Below are 22,409 nucleotides of genomic sequence, written 5' to 3'. Positions count from 1 at the left end.
GGTGGAAGGAAATTTGAGCTCCTCCCAGATTCCAGAACTTTCTGCCACAGAAATGTGAGGAACATGTGTTTTTTTAGCCAATTTTTGAGCTTTGCAAAGGATTCTGGGTAACAGAACCTGGTCCGAGCCCCGCCAGTCACCCCTCCTTGGATTCCCCTAGGTCTCTAGTTTTCAGAAATGCACAGGTTTGGTAGGTTTCCCTAGGTGGCGGCTGAGCTAGAGGCCAAAATCTACAGGTAGGCACTTTGCTAAAAACAGGTCTTTTTTCTGTGATGTGTCCATGTTGCGCTTTGGGGCATTTCCTGTCGCGGGCGCTAGGCCTACCCACACAAGTGAGGTATCATTTTTATCGGGAGACGTGGGGGAACGCTGGGTGGAAGGAAATTTGTGGCTCCTCTCGGATTCCAGAACTTTCTGCCACAGAAATGTGAGGAACATGTGTTTTTTTAGCCAATTTTTGAGCTTTGCAAAGGATTCTGGGTAACAGAACCTGGTCCGAGCCCCGCCAGTCACCCCTCCTTGGATTCCCCTAGGTCTCTAGTTTTCAGAAATGTACAGGTTTGGTAGGTTTCCCTAGGTGCCGGCTGAGCTAGAGGCCAAAATCTACAGGTAGTCACTTCGCAAAAAACACCTCTGTTTTCTTCCAAAATTTTGGTGGTGTCCACGTTGCGCTTTGGGGCGTTTCCTGTCGCGGGCGCTAGGCCTACCCACGCAAGTGAGGTATCATTTTTATCGGGAGACTTGGGGGAACGCTGGGTGGAAGGAAATTTGTGGCTCCTCCCAGATTCCAGAACTTTCTGCCACAGAAATGTGAGGAACATGTGTTTTTTTAGCCAATTTTTGAGCTTTGCAAAGGATTCTGGGTAACAGAACCTGGTCCGAGCCCCGCCAGTCACCCCTCCTTGGATTCCCCTAGGTCTCTAGTTTTCAGAAATGCACAGGTTTGGTAGGTTTCCCTAGGTGGCGGCTGAGCTAGAGGCCAAAATCTACAGGTAGGCACTTTGCTAAAAACAGGTCTGTTTTCTGTGATGTGTCCACGTTGCGCTTTGGGGCGTTTCCTGTCGCGGGCGCTAGGCCTACCCACACAAGTGAGGTATCATTTTTATCGGGAGACGTGGGGGAACGCTGGGTGGAAGGAAATTTGTGGCTCCTCTCGGATTCCAGAACTTTCTGCCACAGAAATGTGAGGAACATGTGTTTTTTTAGCCAATTTTTGAGCTTTGCAAAGGATTCTGGGTAACAGAACCTGGTCCGAGCCCCGCCAGTCACCCCTCCTTGGATTCCCCTAGGTCTCTAGTTTTCAGAAATGCACAGGTTTGGTAGGTTTCCCTAGGTGCCGGCTGAGCTAGAGGCCAAAATCTACAGGTAGTCACTTCGCAAAAAACACCTCTGTTTTCTTCCAAAATTTTGGTGGTGTCCACGTTGCGCTTTGGGGCGTTTCCTGTCGCGGGCGCTAGGCCTACCCACGCAAGTGAGGTATCATTTTTATCGGGAGACTTGGGGTAACGCTGGGTGGAAGGAAATTTGTGGCTCCTCCCAGATTCCAGAACTTTCTGCCACAGAAATGTGAGGAACATGTGTTTTTTTAGCCAATTTTTGAGCTTTGCAAAGGATTCTGGGTAACAGAACCTGGTCCGAGCCCCGCCAGTCACCCCTCCTTGGATTCCCCTAGGTCTCTAGTTTTCAGAAATGCACAGGTTTGGTAGGTTTCCCTAGGTGGCGGCTGAGCTAGAGGCCAAAATCTACAGGTAGGCACTTTGCTAAAAACAGGTCTGTTTTCTGTGATGTGTCCACGTTGCGCTTTGGGGCGTTTCCTGTCGCGGGCGCTAGGCCTACCCACACAAGTGAGGTATCATTTTTATCGGGAGACGTTGGGGAACGCTGGGTGGAAGGAAATTTGTGGCTCCTCTCAGATTCCAGAACTTTCTGCCACAGAAATGTGAGGAACATGTGTTTTTTTAGCCAATTTTTGAGCTTTGCAAAGGATTCTGGGTAACAGAACCTGGTCCGAGCCCCGCCAGTCACCCCTCCTTGGATTCCCCTAGGTCTCTAGTTTTCAGAAATGCACAGGTTTGGTAGGTTTCCCTAGGTGGCGGCTGAGCTAGAGGCCAAAATCTACAGGTAGGCACTTTGCTAAAAACAGGTCTGTTTTCTGTGATGTGTCCACGTTGCGCTTTGGGGCGTTTCCTGTCGCGGGCGCTAGGCCTACCCACACAAGTGAGGTATCATTTTTATCGGGAGACGTGGGGGAACGCTGGTGGAAGGAAATTTGTGGCTCCTCTCGGATTCCAGAACTTTCTGCCACAGAAATGTGAGGAACATGTGTTTTTTTAGCCAATTTTTGAGCTTTGCAAAGGATTCTGGGTAACAGAACCTGGTCCGAGCCCCGCCAGTCACCTCTCCTTGGATTCCCCTAGGTCTCTAGTTTTCAGAAATGTACAGGTTTGGTAGGTTTCCCTAGGTGCCGGCTGAGCTAGAGGCCAAAATCTACAGGTAGTCACTTCGCAAAAAACACCTCTGTTTTCTTCCAAAATTTTGGTGGTGTCCACGTTGCGCTTTGGGGCGTTTCCTGTCGCGGGCGCTAGGCCTACCCACGCAAGTGAGGTATCATTTTTATCGGGAGACTTGGGGGAACGCTGGGTGGAAGGAAATTTGTGGCTCCTCCCAGATTCCAGAACTTTCTGCCACAGAAATGTGAGGAACATGTGTTTTTTTAGCCAATTTTATAGCTTTGCAAAGGATTCTGGGTAACAGAACCTGGTCCGAGCCCCGCCAGTCACCCCTCCTTGGATTCCCCTAGGTCTCTAGTTTTCAGAAATGCACAGGTTTGGTAGGTTTCCCTAGGTGGCGGCTGAGCTAGAGGCCAAAATCTACAGGTAGGCACTTTGCTAAAAACAGGTCTGTTTTCTGTGATGTGTCCACGTTGCGCTTTGGGGCGTTTCCTGTCGCGGGCGCTAGGCCTACCCACACAAGTGAGGTATCATTTTTATCGGGAGACGTGGGGGAACGCTGGGTGGAAGGACATTTGTGGCTCCTCTCAGATTCCAGCACTTTCTGCCACAGAAATGTGAGGAACATGTGTTTTTTTAGCCAATTTTTGAGCTTTGCAAAGGATTCTGGGTAACAGAACCTGGTCCGAGCCCCGCCAGTCACCCCTCCTTGGATTCCCCTAGGTCTCTAGTTTTCAGAAATGCACAGGTTTGGTAGGTTTCCCTAGGTGGCGGCTGAGCTAGAGGCCAAAATCTACAGGTAGGCACTTTGCTAAAAACAGGTCTGTTTTTTCTGTGATGTGTCCACGTTGCGCTTTGGGGCGTTTCCTGTCGCGGGCGCTAGGCCTACCCACACAAGTGAGGTATCATTTTTATCGGGAGACGTGGGGGAACGCTGGGTGGAAGGAAATTTGTGGCTCCTCTCGGATTCCAGAACTTTCTGCCACAGAAATGTGAGGAACATGTGTTTTTTTAGCCAATTTTTGAGCTTTGCAAAGGATTCTGGGTAACAGAACCTGGTCCGAGCCCCGCCAGTCACCCCTCCTTGGATTCCCCTAGGTCTCTAGTTTTCAGAAATGTACAGGTTTGGTAGGTTTCCCTAGGTGCCGGCTGAGCTAGAGGCCAAAATCTACAGGTAGTCACTTCGCAAAAAACACCTCTGTTTTCTTCCAAAATTTTGGTGGTGTCCACGTTGCGCTTTGGGGCGTTTCCTGTCGCGGGCGCTAGGCCTACCCACGCAAGTGAGGTATCATTTTTATCGGGAGACTTGGGGGAACGCTGGGTGGAAGGAAATTTGTGGCTCCTCCCAGATTCCAGAACTTTCTGCCACAGAAATGTGAGGAACATGTGTTTTTTTAGCCAATTTTTGAGCTTTGCAAAGGATTCTGGGTAACAGAACCTGGTCCGAGCCCCGCCAGTCACCCCTCCTTGGATTCCCCTAGGTCTCTAGTTTTCAGAAATGCACAGGTTTGGTAGGTTTCCCTAGGTGGCGGCTGAGCTAGAGGCCAAAATCTACAGGTAGGCACTTTGCTAAAAACAGGTCTGTTTTCTGTGATGTGTCCACGTTGCGCTTTGGGGTGTTTCCTGTCGCGGGCGCTAGGCCTACCCACACAAGTGAGGTATCATTTTTATCGGGAGACGTGGGGGAATGCTGGGTGGAAGGACATTTGTGGCTCCTCTCAGATTCCAGCACTTTCTGCCACAGAAATGTGAGGAACATGTGTTTTTTTAGCCAATTTTTGAGCTTTGCAAAGGATTCTGGGTAACAGAACCTGGTCCGAGCCCCGCCAGTCACCCCTCCTTGGATTCCCCTAGGTCTCTAGTTTTCAGAAATGTACAGGTTTGGTAGGTTTCCCTAGGTGCCGGCTGAGCTAGAGGCCAAAATCTACAGGTAGTCACTTCGCAAAAAACACCTCTGTTTTCTTCCAAAATTTTGGTGGTGTCCACGTTGCGCTTTGGGGCGTTTCCTGTCGCGGGCGCTAGGCCTACCCACACAAGTGAGGTATCATTTTTATCGGGAGACGTGGGGGAATGCTGGGTGGAAGGAAATTTGTGGCTCCTCTCAGATTCCAGAACTTTCTGCCACAGAAATGTGAGGAACATGTGTTTTTTTAGCCAATTTTTGAGCTTTGCAAAGGATTCTGGGTAACAGAACCTGGTCCGAGCCACACAAATCACCCCTCCTTGGATTCCCCTAGGTCTCTAGTTTTCAGAAATGCACAGGTTTGGTAGGTTTCCCTAGGTGGCGGCTGAGCTAGAGGCCAAAATCTACAGGTAGGCACTTTGCTAAAAACAGGTCTGTTTTCTGTGATGTGTCCACGTTGCGCTTTGGGGCGTTTCCTGTCGCGGGCGCTAGGCCTACCCACACAAGTGAGGTATCATTTTTATCGGGAGACGTGGGGGAACGCTGGGTGGAAGGACATTTGTGGCTCCTCTCAGATTCCAGCACTTTCTGCCACAGAAATGTGAGGAACATGTGTTTTTTTAGCCAATTTTTGAGCTTTGCAAAGGATTCTGGGTAACAGAACCTGGTCCGAGCCACACAAATCACCCCATCTTGGATTCCCCTAGGTCTCTAGTTTTCAGAAATGCACAGGTTTGGTAGGTTTCCCTAGGTGGCGGCTGAGCTACAGGCCAAAATCTGCAGGTAGGCACTTTGCTAAAAACAGGTCTGTTTTCTGTGATGTGTCCACATTGCGCTTTGGGGTGTTTCCTGTCGCGGGCGCTAGGCCTACCCACACAAGTGAGGTATCATTTTTATCGGGAGACGTGGGGGAACGCTGGGTGGAAGGAAATTTGTGGCTCCTCTCAGATTCCAGAACTTTCTGCCACAGAAATGTGAGGAACATGTGTTTTTTTAGCCAAATTTTGAGGTGTGCAAAGGATTCTGGGTAACAGAACCTGGTCCGAGCCACACAAATCACCCCATCTTGGATTCCCCTAGGTCTCTAGTTTTCAGAAATGCACAGGTTTGGTAGGTTTCCCTAGGTGGCGGCTGAGCTAGAGGCCAAAATCTACAGGTAGGCACTTTGCTAAAAACAGGTCTGTTTTCTGTGATGTGTCCACGTTGCGCTTTGGGGCGTTTCCTGTCGCGGGCGCTAGGCCTACCCACACAAGTGAGGTATCATTTTTATCGGGAGACTTGGGGGAACATAGAATAGCAAAACAAGTGTTATTGCCCCTTGTCTTTCTCTACATTTTTCCCTTCCAAATGTAAGACAGTGTGTAAAAAAGACGTCTATTTGAGAAATGCCCTGTAATTCACATGCTAGTATGGGCACCCCGGAATTCAGAGATGTGCAAATAACCACTGCTTCTCAACACCTTATCTTGTGCCCATTTTGGAAATACAAAGGTTTTCTTGATAGCTATTTTTTACTCTTTATATTTCAGCAAATGAATTGCTGTATACCCGGCATAGAATGAAAACCCACTGCAGGGTGCAGGTCATTTATTGGCTCTGGGTACCTAGAGTTCTTGATGAACCTACAAGCCCTATATATCCCCGCAACCAGAGGAGTCCAGCAGACGTAACGGTATATTGCTTTCGAAAATCTGACATTGCTGGAAAAAGTTACAGAGTAAAACTTGGAGAAAAATTGATGTTTTTTTCACCTCAATTTCAATATTTTTCTTTTTCAGTTGCTATTTTCTGTAGGAAACCCTTGTAGGATCTACACAAATTACCCCTTGCTGAATTCAGAATTTTGTCTACTTTTCAGAAATGTTGCGGTTTATGGGATCCAGCGTTGGTTTCATGCCCATTTCTGTCACTGACTGGAAGGAGGCTGAAAGCACAAAAAATCGTAAAAATGGGGTATGTCCCAGTAAAATGCCAAAATTGGGTTGAAAAATTGGGTTTTCTGATTCAAGTCTGCCTGTTCCTGAAAGCTGGGAAGCTGGTGATTTTATCACCGCAAACCCTTTGTTGATGCCCTTTTCAGGGAAAAAACCACAAGCCTTCTTCTGCAGCCCATTTTTCCAAATTTTTTTAAAAAAATGAAATTTTCACTGTTTTTTGGCTAATTTCTTGGCCTCCTTCTGGGGAACCCACAAAGTCTGGGTACCTCTAGAATCCCTAGGATGTTGGAAAAAAAGGACGCAAATTTGGCATGGGTAGCTTATGTGAACAAAAAGTTATGAGGGCCTAAGCGCGAACTGCTCCAAATAGCCAAAAAAAGGCTCGGCACAGGAGGGGGAAAAGGCCTGGCAGCGAAGGGGTGAAAGGACGTTGAATGGTGGGACGGGTTATTATTTTGGGTTCCCGACTAAACTAGTGTGGGGACCCAGAGATGATGTAGACAGAAATAGCATTTTCAAGGTGGTCCCATTGTCCAAGGACCACCACAGGCTGAGTTATGAGCAAAATGTTTTGTAAAAGTAATGCCCCGCAAAACATTATGGGACAAGTTTCAACACCACAAATATTTTAATATGTTGATATCACAGTAATGCTTAGAACAGCACGTACAGGACACCTGTTCAAAACATGGTCATATAACTATATTTAGCCCTTAGAGGGCATAATCACACAAAAAGAAAATATCAATAAATAATACAGTGTAACCAAAAATGTAGCCCCTAGAGAACATAGTGCATTATATATACATTCTGGGGTAACAAGTCCATAACAATGATATTACAAACACAGCCCTTAAAACACAAGATATTCCCAGCTGTAAAACAACACTCCCAGCCCCAGAAAAGCTTAAACAGACACTGAATTGTAGGAGGGGTTATTATTGCTGGGTCCCCACTAACCTATTGTGGGGATCCAGAGATGACCTAGACAGAAGGAGCACATAGTCATGAATGTTTTAGTGGTGGTCCCCTTGTCCTAGGACCACCAGCTGAGTTATGAGCAAAAATGTTTTGTAAATGAATGCCCTGCAAAGCATTATGGGTCGAGTTTTCCTGAGTGCAGTGAATATTGTAGTATCAGCTCTCCTGCTGTGCGCTTGGAGTATTTCTGTTTTAAAGCATTCACCAAGTTCAAGTGTTTTAAGTGGAGAGGCACAAGAAATGACTCTGATTAGTAACTGTGAACAATGTGACCAGCTCTCTATTCCCGCCAATCAACTTCACGCTGTTGTGCCTGTTCACGCTGTGAGCGCCATGGCCGCCATGCACTATGCGCTATTGACCTAATAAACAACTTCACCCGCCCTGAGCCCAACCTCATGCATAGGGAACCCATCCTCATGATAAGTCCAGACTCTCGAACTGCTCCCAATTTATGCCCAAAAACAATCTATAACCCATTAGACTGTGAATACCCATAGTAAGACACCACACGTGCAAATGATTATTCATCCAAGAAATGCCTTTATAGCACAGACCCTGCCATGTGTGAAACCAAACAAACGTGTACAAAACCTCATTTGCGAGGCCACTTACATGCTTGCTAGAAAACAACCTCACTTATCTTTAAACCGTATTACTACTCAACCTTGCAAAAAACAGAGTGTACAACTAAGGCCATGTTACCCTATGAATGTGTATGAAAGCTTATGCTTAGGTGAATGTGGGCATCAAAATACCTGTAAACGGTCGAATCCAAGTTCAAACCGCTTCTCCTAATAAAGCAGCTACTGATGCAGTGAACGCTGCACAATAAAAAAAATTCTAGCTATCGCGTCAAGAATTTTCAATTCTATTAAGGACACGGAGGCGAGGATTATGCTTCTCTTTCTTTACTGATCAAAACACAGCAGCCAAAGAGTTAACAACATTAAACTACAAATCCCATCAACCTTAGTAGTCCATAGTGTCCAATCCCAGGGAAGCCCCAACTATAATAGTCTCTATGACAACAGCTCCTCCTCTTTCTTTGCGATAGACGAAATATACATCAATCCTTCAAACTTGCCACTGAACATGTTGGCGAACTCGGAAACACAACAGGAAAATTTGAAATCCCAGCCTGAAATTTCAATCACCTTTGGAAATGGAACCTAAATGGAAAGAAATACGTCATAATACCTTTTGAAAAGACTCAATTTTAAGGGGGGGGGGACATGAATTTGAATGCATTTCATCATTACGAATTTATATGCTAATAATTAAACATCAAGCATTACAATTGTCAATTAAATACGGGTGGGATTATCCTCGCCTTTGTGTCCTTAATAGACCTGAAAATTCTTGACGCGATAGCTAGAATTTTTTTTATTCTATGTCAGGACCGGAGGCTTCGGATTATGCTAGTTTAAAGTTGATCCACCACATTAGATGCTATATCCACAATGGGCTTATGATAAAATACCTTAATTGTACTATCTGAAGACCAATCCGCCGCTGCCATGATATCCTCTAATCTGGAACCCACTCCAAAGGATTTGGAAGCCATAGCTCCCCTAATGGAGTGAGCCCCAAATACCGAGGTATCAATACCAGCTTCTCCCGAAAGCCATTTGACCCATCTAGCCAACGTTGCTGACGAGACAGGGCCAAAGGGCTTCTGAAGGGATATTAATAATTGGCCTCCTGCATCTCTTCGAGATTCACGGGTAGAATTCTCATAAGCTTTCAGACATTGAACCACACACAATTTTTGGTTATGAGGAAAAGCAGGATACGAAATACATCTTGATGCAGTTTTTGTTCTTCTAGAAATAGAGAACGAGACTCCCGTAGGAGTAAATACTCTACCTGTCAAATCCAAAGCTTTCACATCAGAAACGCGTCTGCATGAAATAAGGCACCAAAGAACTGTCAATTTGGCTGCTAATTGTTTAAGTGATAAATCCTCATTGCAAGGCCACGACCTAATAAAGCGAAGGACAATATCCACGTCCCACAAAACTGCGTAACGTGCCTGAGGCGGTTTTACCATTCGAATACCTCGGAGAATTTTTGAAATTAAAGGGTGTTCACCCACAGGTTTACCATCCACATGGGAATGACCTGCCGAAATTGCAGATCTGAAATTATTAACCGTTCTGTAGGCCAGACCCTGTGTAGCTAGTTCTGAGAGTAAATTAGCTATCATGGGAATCTGGGCCCCCACGGGATCAATATCCCGTTCACTGCACCAACCCACTCATCTTTTCCAGGATGCTTCATATCGTTTATGGGTGGAGGGTGCCCAGGATTGAGACAAAAAGAACAAAGAGTCTCCTGAAACTCCCGGCACTTGCCATCGTCTCCTGAAAGTCTCCATGCCATGAAGTGCAGCTGATTCTGAATGACTAGAGGATGAGGAGATCCCGATGGGTCCAGAAGAAGGGACGGGAATAATGGCAGACGTACTGGGGGGGCACATGATAGTGCCATCGCCACCGGAAACCACGCTTGGGCCTTCCAGAGCGGTGTCACTAACACTATTTCTGCCATTTGCCTCCTTACTTGAGCAAGGACCCTCTGAATCATAGAGAAAGGGGGAAAAGCATACTGAATGCTGTGAGACCAATCCTGGAGAAAGGCGTCCGTCCCCACAGCTACTGGATCCGGTCTCCAACTGAAGAAGCTCGGAAGTTGGGTATTGAGCCGGGACGCAAACAGGTCTGTTACAAAGGGGCCCCATCTCTCTGAAAGGCTCTGAAACAATGATTGATGGAGCATCCAATCGCTGTTGTCCTTCAAAAAACGTGGATTCCAATCCGCCACTACATTGGCGCGACCCGGAATGTACTCTGCTATCACATGTATCTGGTTCTGGAGACAATAATGCCAAAAGTCCTTGGCAATCTCCGCTAGCATGTGAGATCTGGTGCCTCCTAGGCGGTTGATATATCTCACCGCTGATACATTGTCCATCTGCAAAAGGATGCAACATCTGGCTCTGCCGGGCGAGAGAGAACGAATCGCAAACGCTTGCGCTAGCAGTTCTAAACAATTGATGTGGAGGTTCAGTTCCTCTGAGGACCAACGGCCCCCCGTCTCCACTGAGCCACAATGAGCTCCCCAGCCCCAGCGACTGGCATCTGATTCTATAATCATTTCCGGAGAGGATGCAAAGATGGCCCTGCCATTCCAAGCCTCCATGTGATGAAGCCACCAGACAATCTCCGTCTTGCCTTCTTCTGATAACGGGATTTCGTCTGTGTAAGAGAGACCCTTGCGCAGGTGTAATATCTTCAAGCGCTGGAGGGCTCTGTAGTGTAACGGGCCCGGAAAGATCGCCTGAATGGAAGAAGCTAGAAGCCCCACCAATCGGGCTAGAATCCGTAATGATATAGTCGGAGAGACAAGGGCTTTCCGTAATTCTTTCTTGATTGAGGCTTGTTTCACTAAAGGTAGTCTGAGCTGAGCCTGGATAGAATCCACTTGAAAACCTAAGAATTCTATATTTTGAGAGGGAACCGTGACTGATTTCTCGCTGTTGATCAAGAAGCCCAGATCTTGGAGAATTTGAATTGCCCAGGAGAGATGTAGAGAGACCAATTCTTTGGATTGTACCATGATCAAAATATCGTCGAGATATATGATGAGTCGAACGCCTCTTTCTCGAAGGAATTGGGCCACCGGACGGAGAAGTTTCGTGAAGCACCACGGGGCGGAGGACAGACCAAAAGGGAGCACTTTGAATTCGTACCAAAGGTGTCTCCATTGAAACTGAAGGAACCGTCGATGAGGGGAAAAAATGGGAACTGAAAGATAGGCGTCTTTGAAATCTAGACGTACTAACCAATCTTTTTCTTGAAGAAGGTCTCTCAACATATGGATACCTTCCATCTTGAAGTGATGGTAGACTATCCAATGATTGAAATCCTTCAGATTTAGCACCAAGCGAAAACCTCCTCCTTTTTTTCTGAACTAGAAAAATGGTACTGATGAAACCGTTTGGGTGAGGACTTGTGGATATAATTGCTTGTTTGCGCAGAAGACTTTCGATTTCTGCGTCTATAAAATTGCTCTCTGCTAGGGAAAAACGGAGAGGGAACGGGGGCAACCCTGTCGAGGGGTGTGGTAAAACTCTAGTCTGTAACCCCTGACAGTCTGAAGAACCCAAGGATCCTGGGAAATGCGACTCCATGCTAGAGCATGTTTCTCTAGTCTCCCCCCAAGAATCACTTCCGAAAATGTAATAATTCTCACCTGCATTGGAGGAATCTTGGGCTCGATCTGAACCTCTGTTTCTGAAGCCACGTACACGACCTCGGCGGCCTCTGGAAGGGTAGAAACCTGTAGGTTGGTAGTATCCTTGACCTCTAGGAGCATAGCCGGAAGAGGTCTGCTGGAAACCACGGCCTGGCACTCGACCTCTATAGCGCCCGGCCCTGGTAAAAAGGCCACCTGTGAACATTCGTTTCATGGAGGATTGGGCTTTGTCGAGGGCTGTAAAGGTGGAGACGTATTTGCCCAAGTCTTTCACAAATTTCTCTCCAAATAGAAGGCCATTACCTAGGGGGCCTGGTTCCGTGGGTGCCAACTCGGCTAATTTAGGGTCTATCCGCATGAGGAACGATTTCCTACGTTCGTAGGACATGGCGCAATTTGCGTTGCCTAAAAGGCAGATGGCTCTTTGGGCCCATTCTAGAACAGCTTGAGGATCTAAGATCGAGTTGTCTTCTTTTGCTTGAACAGCTAAATCTAAAATCTTAGTAATGGGACCCGACAAATCCAGCAATTTGTCTTGGCATCCCCTCCAGGCACAATCCAGACCTTTCTTAGGGTCTTTAGTAAATTTCTTTAGAAAAGTAGCCACGCTGGGGTCGAGTTCTGGGGTGTCCGCCGCCTTACCCACCAGAGAGGGGCGGGGGCATTCCGACCTAAGAATGCTACCAACATCCTTATCAAAGCCCTTGCGAAGTCTTTCCTGAACATAATGGGCTACTTCATTGCAAGGGACACATTCCGTTGACCTGGGATGAATGATGTTCTCTGGGTCAAAAAGCAAATTTCCCTGAAGAGATATCTCTTCACAGGTGTAGCGTCTAGATTTCCGTTTGCGCTTGCCTGAAGGTTTAGGTTCTGAAACATCAGAATCCGATTGAGAGTCGGATGATTGAGAAAGATCCTTATGCACTGCAGAAGGGGTAGGAAGACCCTCAGAAGGAGGAAGATCCGAGCTGTATTCATGGTCGTTGAGTACGGCCGAGGCCATTTGGGAGAGGATCTCTCCTGAAGATAAAGGGCTTTTCTGTCCCATATTAATAAAACCAGGATCTCTGGAGTGAAATTCTTTATTTCGTGACCCAGAAGGTGGCAGCCCCATTAATTCTCTCTGTCCATATCTGACCAGAGGTCTGGTAAATGGTTTAAGTGCTTTTATTAACGCCTGGCTAACAGAATCTTGAACATGGTGGCCCAGGGCTTGCACCAATTTCTCCTACATCTGTTCAGGGAAGGGACCTTCCACTTACTCTTGATAATACTCATCCTCCCCAGGAAAATAAGCCATGGCAGGATACAGATGAAGTTCAAGGGGGGAGGCAGCCCCAGCAGGTAAACTACTCTTTGATAAAGAGTGAATCAATTTATGCACCCAGTGCAAATTTGTTTTGGGGTCTGCAGTAATGTGGAGGGAGCACCTGCAATAGCCTCCTAGGCGAGGCCTGCACCGTTTATTTACCCCGTCGGGCGTTCTTTAGGGCAGAAAATAACTGTACGTGCGCTTCGCGTGCTGTCGAGACGGAGATTCCGATGGAAAAACGGAATCCCCGGCTCCGCGCATGCGCGACCACAAGGAGAGTAGAAATAGAGAGTAGACTGTTCTCTGATGCAGCACTCGCTTGGTCTCCCTCGGAGACCGAGTAAAATCAATTACTCCCGCCCGGCGAGCACAGCAACTTTATTTTTCTAAGCTGTGTCACGGGCGGGGAGCCGATTCCACTTACAGCGCGATCGGGAACGAACAGAAGATCGTTCCCAACGCGCGCACAGTTAGGAAGGTAACGGGAAGACTGAAGGTTCGTCTCCCGCCTATCGAGTGCCGCTCGCCCTGCTCCCACTCCACGGGACCCAGAAATCAATAAAACTGCACACAAAAAAGTACTTATCTCATACACAACGATGGAAGAATCGAGGGGACTTAACTTCGGCTGCGCAGCAGCAAAGAAAGAGGAGGAGCTGTTGTCATGGAGACTCTTATAGTTGGGGATTCCCTGGGATTGGACACTATGGACTACTAAGGTTGATGGGATTTGTAGTTTAATGTTGTTAACTCTTTGGCTGCTGTGTTTTGATCAGTAAAGAAAGAGAAGCATAATCCGAAGCCTCCGGTCCTGACATAGAATTAAATAAAAGCAGAGTGAGAACGCCGATCACTGTCAAAAACGGAAAAAGGTGCAAATCACAACAGGAAAGAGAATCTCATGGAACTTACCTGAATAGACGTGGAAACCACTCCCACAAATGCATTCCCAAACAGTACATGGCCGCCTGCCGCCATGTTTAACAGCGCCCTGATTTTAAAGCCACTGCGTAGCGTGAAAGTGTTCTAAAATCGACGATGGGCTGAAATACCCGTACAACAACTAGACCATGGCACGTACTGCGTGTCTTCAAACACCGAAACGTGCAAAAACCGGTGCCATTCCTACGCATACCCCATGCAAATGTGCCCCCAATGTCTAAAACGAACAAAGAAAGAGACAGAAAAAAGAAAACGCAGTTACATGTCCATGCAGTGACAAAACCGAAAATGCTCAAATAATGACGGTAAGCATTTCAACAAATACCTTCTATAAGTATGCCCACAAGATGTTAGTACGGACAGTTGAAAGAAAGAGAGAAAAATCGCTCCAATACTGCTGAGCGCAATTGCGCTGTGTAAAACCTTGAATTCGCCAAGGAGTGCTTGGATAAACAATAGACTGGCAGCAATGCAAAGCGCTCGATTACTGCAGAGCGAGATTGTGCTGTGTAAGAAATAAAAATAAAAAGTAGTCCAGAAACCATGCAGAAACCATGCAACTGCGTATGTTTTCAGTAATTGGCGGGTGCTCTCGAGGAGGACCTAACACCGGAAAAGGTATGATGTATGCATGTCTTTCAGAAATGAAATCAAGGGAATTTGAAAAGGCAAGCCCACGAATAAATGAAAGTTATAAGCGTGACATGGCGTGGTTAAAAGTCCAACAGAAAGACAACAGGTCGGAAACGCTTGCGCGCTCGACCTAAAAAGTTTCTTTTAGAGCAAAACAGCACCTCATATAGGAGAAATGGGATGGGGTTACAGATACTATCTGCAATATTATTAGTGAACTGATGCTGTGTGACAATATTGAAAACACACAGATATAAAGACATTTATAATTTGGATCAAAAAGGGTATGAAAGAGCTGAAATTGGACCATAAATTCAAAGTTTTTCCGAACTGGGGACTCCAAAATATGGTTGGCCCAAGACCCCAGAGTCTTTAAGATGTCCCTGGGATAACCTGGTGCGTATCAGTTTAGGCAGGTGATTTCCTGTGTGTCAGATCCAGTGGTGAAGTGGAGCAGTGTGGAGGATGCGCGTGTCATGAATTAGGGGTAATAACGGTGATGTCCTGTGGGTTCTTCAGGTTTTCCAAGGCTGTCACATTAGAAATCTGACTGCTTGCCGTCTTGTGAGACATGACCATTTTCTATGTATTAATACATGTGTAAGAGCTACAGTGAACTTAAAGCAGGGGTTCATTACCCTTTAACATTCAACGAATGGTCACATCCAAAATGCCAGGTGTTGATGGGAGACAACCTGTCGGTATTGTGTCTTTGGTAGTCATACATATTATAATATATGCAGACTGGTTTGCAGCATGCCAGAAGGATACCATAATTTAAATCATTCCAGAGCATTTCAGAGTAAATTTTTGATTTTGCGTCTTCCATATTTTTTTAGGTCTGGAATCTTAAATAGTAAATCTAAACGTCCACAATATACAGGTAAAAAATTGTTCAAGCTAAGGATAATTTCAAGGAGCCTTTTTGTAATGAAAACATTCTGTAACCATTCTAAATGCCTGTGACCTAATACTTGGCATTTTACTATTTACAACATTTTGCAAATAAATGCAGAGATAATAAATAAATAAATTGATCACAGGCCCTTCTATTGTAATAACACATACACACAATTGTACAAAGACTCGCAAATGGCACCACCAAGTGACAACACATATGACATTATTATTTACCTCACTCGTCACATCGGTAAAATCACAAAATATCACATTACTAATCGCTAACAAGCAGTGGCAAAGCAAGTAGGCCTGGCCTTGGCAAAGTGGTGATTTTTTTCTATTATATGTTTTATTGCAAGCATATGCCACAAAAATAAAATAAGCCATATGATTGAATATTCTTTAAATAGAGCATGGTATATAATTTTTATAGAAAAGTGTGGGTATAGAAATGATTTTTAGTTTTAATATGCATCACAGGACAATATGATTCTTACTGGTGCAAATAAAAGATACAATCACCTTTGGATTACTGTAAGGTGAATATATATAGTTGAAGCACACAAGGATGATTGAAAAACATATACTAAAGTATAATAAATCAATAGTAAAAAGGCCTTGGCAAAGTAAAGTGTTAGTTCAACAGCCCTGGCTTTGATGTGCACTTTTTAAGTGAAGGTTCAATCATGATCAGGAAAGATGTTGCCACTCAAAATACTAGGCATCCAATAGCAGAAGTGGCTAAATCCTTAGCCTCTCTGTTGAGCTGAAGCAAAATGTGAATGACACATGAACGTAGGCACCTGGGCACCTAGCCTGCCACTTGCCTGTGGCCTCCAGCTTCTACTTGTTCCAGCCTGGCCCAGTTGCTGCCATTTGACCAAGTGAGTTTTCCCACCTGGGTTTTCCTGCTCACCGTTCTCCCCACCAACAGAAGCCCCGCCCACCCCGGGACGATACTTAATACAGACCACAGTGCAACCGCACCACTGGCGCACCTAAGGCAGGTCTGTCTGCATCCATCTACGCATGGACCGTGCCAACCGTCACAACCCCTGGCCCTCCTGCCATCCTCAGATACACCATCTCTGAGCTCTACACTCTCGATGCTGTAACAAACACTGCCACCACACTGTCCCACCCTCCACTATAGGCTCTTTCCCCTGCACCCACTGCCACCTCACGTGCCACTGCACACACACTAGCCCACTGGCCAGCCCCATCCTGAAAACGCCCCAGACACTACGTGAACAAAAACACCAACTTACATATGCCCTTCTCAATACACGTTGACTATGCAAACACCTTGAGATTTGGGACTTCACCTCCACCCTCACACCTGATGTCCTCTTCCTCACTCAGATCTAGCTCAATCCCACTTCTGTGCCTGACACTGCCACCACAATAGCCAGAGGATACAAGATCACCCACTGTGACCACATGAACAAGCCTGGCAGAGGAATTGCTGATATACACAAGGAATTCATCCAATGCACCACCACAAATGACAACATCACCCCAACCATGGAACACCTCAATTTCCGACTCCAAACAGACAGAAAAACTTTCATCAGTAGCACCTTCTCCAACAGTCCACCAGGACCATCGCCTTTCCATCGCCTCCCTCGCCATAGATTCTAAGAACTACATTTTCCTCAGCGACCTCAACTTCTATCTTGACAACCATAATGAAATCAATACTACCAACCTCCTTAACAGCATGAACAACATTGGACTCACCCAACTTATTCACTACCCCATGCGCACCGCAGGCCACATGCTAGACCCCATCTTCACCTCCAGAGACTGCACCATTTACAGCCACACCACAGAGCTCACCTGGACCAACCCCTCTATCGCCCACTTCAATATCACCAGCTCCTGGACCTCTGTCTCCAGTCTGCCCAATGCCTTCCACCGCAGCTGGAGCAACATATCAAAGGACACATGGATCAATGCCCTCAACATGACCCACACCATCTCCTCCAACAACCTTAAAAAGAACGTCAGAATCTTCAACAATTGGATCACCAACTACGCCAACTGTGTCACTCTCATTGGCAACAATACACACTGAAGGTCCACGACGAAGGCTAGTTGGTACACTGAAGAACTCAAAATCATTAAACAACACTGTAAACAACTGTAAAGGAGATGTCCACCAGCAAGGACATGATTGACAGCCTTCATGACAAACCTCAACCTCTACAACAGACTGTTGAGAGAATCAAAGAAAAAGGCCTTAGCCTCATGCATCGAATCAAGCTCCAAAAACAGCAAAGAACTCAACATTTTCAAAGAATTTGCTAACCCCTCAGCTGCAACAGACAACATTACCCCTCACAGGAACTCTACAATAACCTTGCAAACTTCTTCCATGACAAGATTGCCAACATCGAATATAGTCAGCTCCCTTCACACAACACCGCCTCCATCATGAGCTCTGTCCACTCAGGGGCTCCAAACGACCCAGTCCTCACCACATTTTCAACCTAGGTGAAGCCAGAATCATCTATGTACTCACCACCTTGTTCAACTCCTCAATTGTCACGGCAACTTTCCCTGAGGGCTGGAAACAGGCAAAATTCAACACGATACTGAAGAAACTATCAGCAGACCTCAGCGAACTCAACAACTACCAACCGATCTGCATGCTCCCATTCCCAGTATTATAAAAAATCATCAACCAAAAAAATCTCCTCACACCTGTAATGGAACCTCCTACTCGACTCCTCCCAATCTGGATTCTTCAGCAACCACAGCACCGAGACAGCCCTCATTGTGGCTACCGACGACATCCGAGCCATACTCAACTGAGGAGAGATTGCGGCTCTGGTCCTCCTAGACCTCTCGGCAGTCTTCAATATGATCTCCCACCACACACTCATCGCAAGGCTGCACAACATATACATCCAAGGAGCCACTCTCCAATGGATCTCCTCTTTCTTCAACGGACGAATACAAAAAGTCTGCCTTCCCCTTTCAGCTTCCAGAATTTTGAAAGTCCCTGATGACCTGGCTATTCGGATAATCAACTGGACCCTGCCAGGGCCTAGATACCCTCACGGATGACAAGAAGCGCTCTACAAATCTCCTGATTGATTGATTAATCAGACAAATGGATGACGAGGTCTGAACTAAAGCACTTCTGTGTATGTGCATTTGATTATATTATTATTATATTTTTTACTTCACGAGACTGGGGAGTCCGCTAAAGCTCTTTGTAGGCCAGAAATACAAAGTGGGCAGAAGTAAGTAAAAAGCCATACACCAAGATGTCAAACACAGGCACATTTTAGTCACACCTTATCCTTTTAATATATTCTATGTCCCCACTGAAATCCGCACCTTGTGTGAGCTTTACTTTTCTCTACCACATGCCGCTTGTATCTTTAGCACACGACTATATGTTTTCAAACCCTGTGATCCCTGTTAAAACCATGATTAATTTTTGTTTTGAAGATACATTTTCCTGGTATGTGCAAGATCCACAGCTATGTGCACTTGTGGACTTATCTCCTCTCTCGCCCCTTGCACAGTCCTGTGCTTCTACTATTTGTTTCCTAATCAGGTCTGCTCTTGTATTTTCCAGTCAGTAAAGATTGCGAAAGTATTTTTTCGTACTGTACACAGTCCTATCAAACGTTGCTACATCTTTTAACAGAGCATTGGTACTAGTGGTTGTGTACCGTGGCCCCTAGCACCATTGCTAGAAGTTATTATTGTAGTCTCACATTCATCATTTCTATGAATATTATTTTGCACTTAGGTTCGTCTTTCTGACCTCAGCAGTATTTAGATGTTCGCCTCTGAAAGCAAGCAGAAATTTGCTGATGCACTTATTTTAAAATGTAAACAGTTAAAGTCCACCTTCAGCCCCCAAGCACGTCTTCTCACACATTCTTGAAACGCTGTAAATTCAGACTCCTACTGGTGTAAATGATATTCCTAATGAATATGCTGAGATATGGTGTTTGTTTTGAAGAAGATGACGAGTAAGGTCAGGGGGTCATCGGGACTTTAGGGTGCACAGCTTGACTGAGTTATGGGGATCACAACCTCAGCAGTGTTACCGCTCCCCCACTCCCCTGGAAAGATTACTCAACAGGTTAATATGGCAGCTGCAGAGAAGCGCGTCCAACCTGCAGGTCAAAGGCCCTCATCCGAGCAGGGCCTACTGAGCCCTGAATGCTGCCAGCACCTGTTTGCGGCACTAACAGCATCTGTCAGCGAAGGGAGCAACGTGCAGCCTGGAAAAAGGACCTTGAGGTTTCCTCCAGATCACTTGTGTTGCATTCCGTCACCCACTGAGTTTGTGCAAAACAACAAAGGTCATCAACGTATTAATTGATAATACAGCACCGGAACTCCTAATCCTCGATGTGCTGTGTTCTATTTGGAAATTCAATCGAAAATAAAGTATTAATGTAAATGTAGCGTTGTACTCCTTTCTGCGAATAAGTCTACAAAACCAAATGTAAAAAAACCGATCAATGTCAGTAATCAAGCCTGATAAAATATACAGAGAAATATTTGCCTCACAAGTTTTAATATTTAAACGGCTAATATACTAATATATAAGTGCCATTTTATATGATGCACGAAGCCACAGGACGAATTCTTGGTGACAGGAGGGATAACATCAGAAGTCCAATTGCAAATGTGGACTTAATGAGAGAGAAGAATAAGCAGGTGAAGAACACCATTTCAGCATCCATGTTCATTTCTCCTTTATATCATCTTTCTCCCTCTGCTGCTTACCAGCTCCTGTGTCTGCAGTTCCACTCCCTTTGCCAACTCTCACCACCTTGAATTTCTCTTTTCTGATTCTCGCTGAATGGCTGAGATGGACACTTCGTATCACTATTCTCCTGACTGTTCTTCTCTTCAATCGTCCAATGCACAGTGCTCAATTGGGCCAGTGGTGGCATATCTAATTCATTTTTTGGGACTTATTTTTCATTCATGACTTTGACCAAAAGAGCTGAGAGAAAGGAGGAAAATGCTGCACAGAAAAGGGAAGAGAATGATAGAAAAACAGTGAGAAAGGGAGGGAGAAGGGATGAAAAACGTGCAGGAATAAGATAAAGGGACAGGGTATGTGGGATGGTGAATGAAAGGAACATGACATGGAATGAAGATTTGACAGCCTTGGTATTCGACAACCCTGACCTAAGACGTTTCAACACATGGGCAGTGGGTACTAGCGCAGGGCCCCAGACTTTCAAGAGAACCCCTGATAGATCCAGCTCTCTCTGTAGAGTATTGCCCTGAGGACCTGGAATAATTGTTAAGCAGATTGTTGTAAATACAATTTTCTTTTAATTTTTTTTTGGTGGTGATCGGTGGGGGGCTATTACAGACATTTTGCATTGAAATGGTGTGTTTATGTTTTTCAACACCATGCAACATCCATAAATAAAGATTCTTTTAGATGAAAACAGGGTCTTGCATATGAGAAATGAGAGGTTGTCACAGAGATTATTTGCAATAATATTAGTGAGTTGCTGCTGAGTTACAATATTAAAACCACACATCATTACCCGGATTATAAGATTAAACATATTTAGAATTTGGACCAGAGTAACCTGGCCAAAAGGGGCAGTGAAGACCTGAAACTGGATCATAAATTCAAAGCTGTTACGCACTGGGCCACTCAAAATAAGTTTGGCCCAGGAACCCCAAAATCCTTAAAATATCCCTGACGTACAGCAGTACTGGCTGTGGGCTTCTGAGCAAAACGTTTAGGCCCCAGCACTTATTATTTTTCAAACTAAGCACGGCCAGTGCATTCATGCTCAATGCATCACCCATTCAACCATTGTCATGGCCTTCTAGTATCTATAGGTAAGGAATGCTTTAGTGAGGCTTGCTGTATGTAGACCTTTACTATAAAGTTCCCTTATGGAGGATCTGGGAAATGTTCTAAAAGGCTGATGAAAATTAGTCCAGCTGAGCGCTAGTCACTGCGAGTTGGGGCTGACCAGGGTGATATAACCATAATCTGGTTGCACGTGTTTCTTTACTTCCCTGCCCTTTACACCAAAATATCAACATTTGGCAATTCTACTATTTAACATTCACCATTAAAATGTCAGGATTAGAGTTAAAAGAGTAAATTATGTTGGATTTGAAGGAATTGCCAGGAAATACAATGAAGAAAATCTGCATGTATGAACTGGGCTCATGGGAAGCACTGGAATGCGGTGAGAATGATTCACAATTGATTCAATATTGTGTACAAAATCAGGAGAGATGATGAAAGGGGGCTGCATTGCTCAAGATTCAACCTTAGTACATAAAATGTTCTGAAATGTTCCTTACCAGCGGTAGAAATAATGGCATGTCAGGAGTTAGGCCATGCCAAATTTATGTAGGGGAACCTATGTACCATAGTCGCTCGGCCATGGTGCAAGAATAAATGTGGCTGACTACCTGCTGGTGAATTATTGCTCCCTTTAGGAGAAGCTCTAGTCCAATCAGCAGTGGACCAAGGGCTCTATTAGGAGTTTGGCAGTCCGAGGACTGCCAAACCTGCGGTAGTGGTTGGACCGCTGCACTCCTGGTGGTCCGACTGCTAGATTAGAACCCTAGTGGTTGGACCACTGCCACCGCCAGGATCATAGTGGTGTGATGGTGGTGGTGTGATGGCAGTCGGAGTCATGATCAGCCACAGCAGTGCTGAGTTCAGCACCGCTGTGCTGATCACGAGTCCCCTTTCCACCAGCCTTTTCATGGTGGAGTCTCCGCTATGAAAAGGCTGGTGGAAAGGCAGTGCTGAGGGATACATGGGGGCCCCCTGCACTGCCCATGACCATGTCATCAGCAGTGCAGGGGCCCACCTTCCAGCACCCTTGGAGTGTGCAATAGGCTGCTACGGCAGACAGTGCACATCCTGAGGGTACTGGGGGCACTCTCTGCGACGGCATTGGCCTCGGCCCTATGTGAAGCCAAGGCCAATGATGCTGTAATGTTTCCACTAGGCTGACCAGCAGAAACTTCCTAATATGGAGGTTTCTCCCAGTCAGCCCAGTAGAAACATTGTAATTGTGCTGGGGGGAGACCGCCAACTCTACGCCGGTCTCCGC

General features: G+C 45.8%; 1 protein-coding gene across 1 annotated transcript in view; it reads right to left on the bottom strand.

The window, feature by feature from the left end:
- ADAMTSL5 (ADAMTS like 5) overlaps nt 1-22,409 on the bottom strand; it is a 270,500-nt gene that overhangs the window by 129,277 nt on the left and 118,814 nt on the right. The gene's annotated exons all lie outside the window — the stretch shown is intronic.

This window comes from Pleurodeles waltl, chromosome 3_1, assembly GCF_031143425.1.
Source record: "Pleurodeles waltl isolate 20211129_DDA chromosome 3_1, aPleWal1.hap1.20221129, whole genome shotgun sequence".
Lineage (NCBI taxonomy): Eukaryota > Metazoa > Chordata > Amphibia > Caudata > Salamandridae > Pleurodeles > Pleurodeles waltl.
This window is presented reverse-complemented; position numbering and strand designations above follow the sequence as displayed.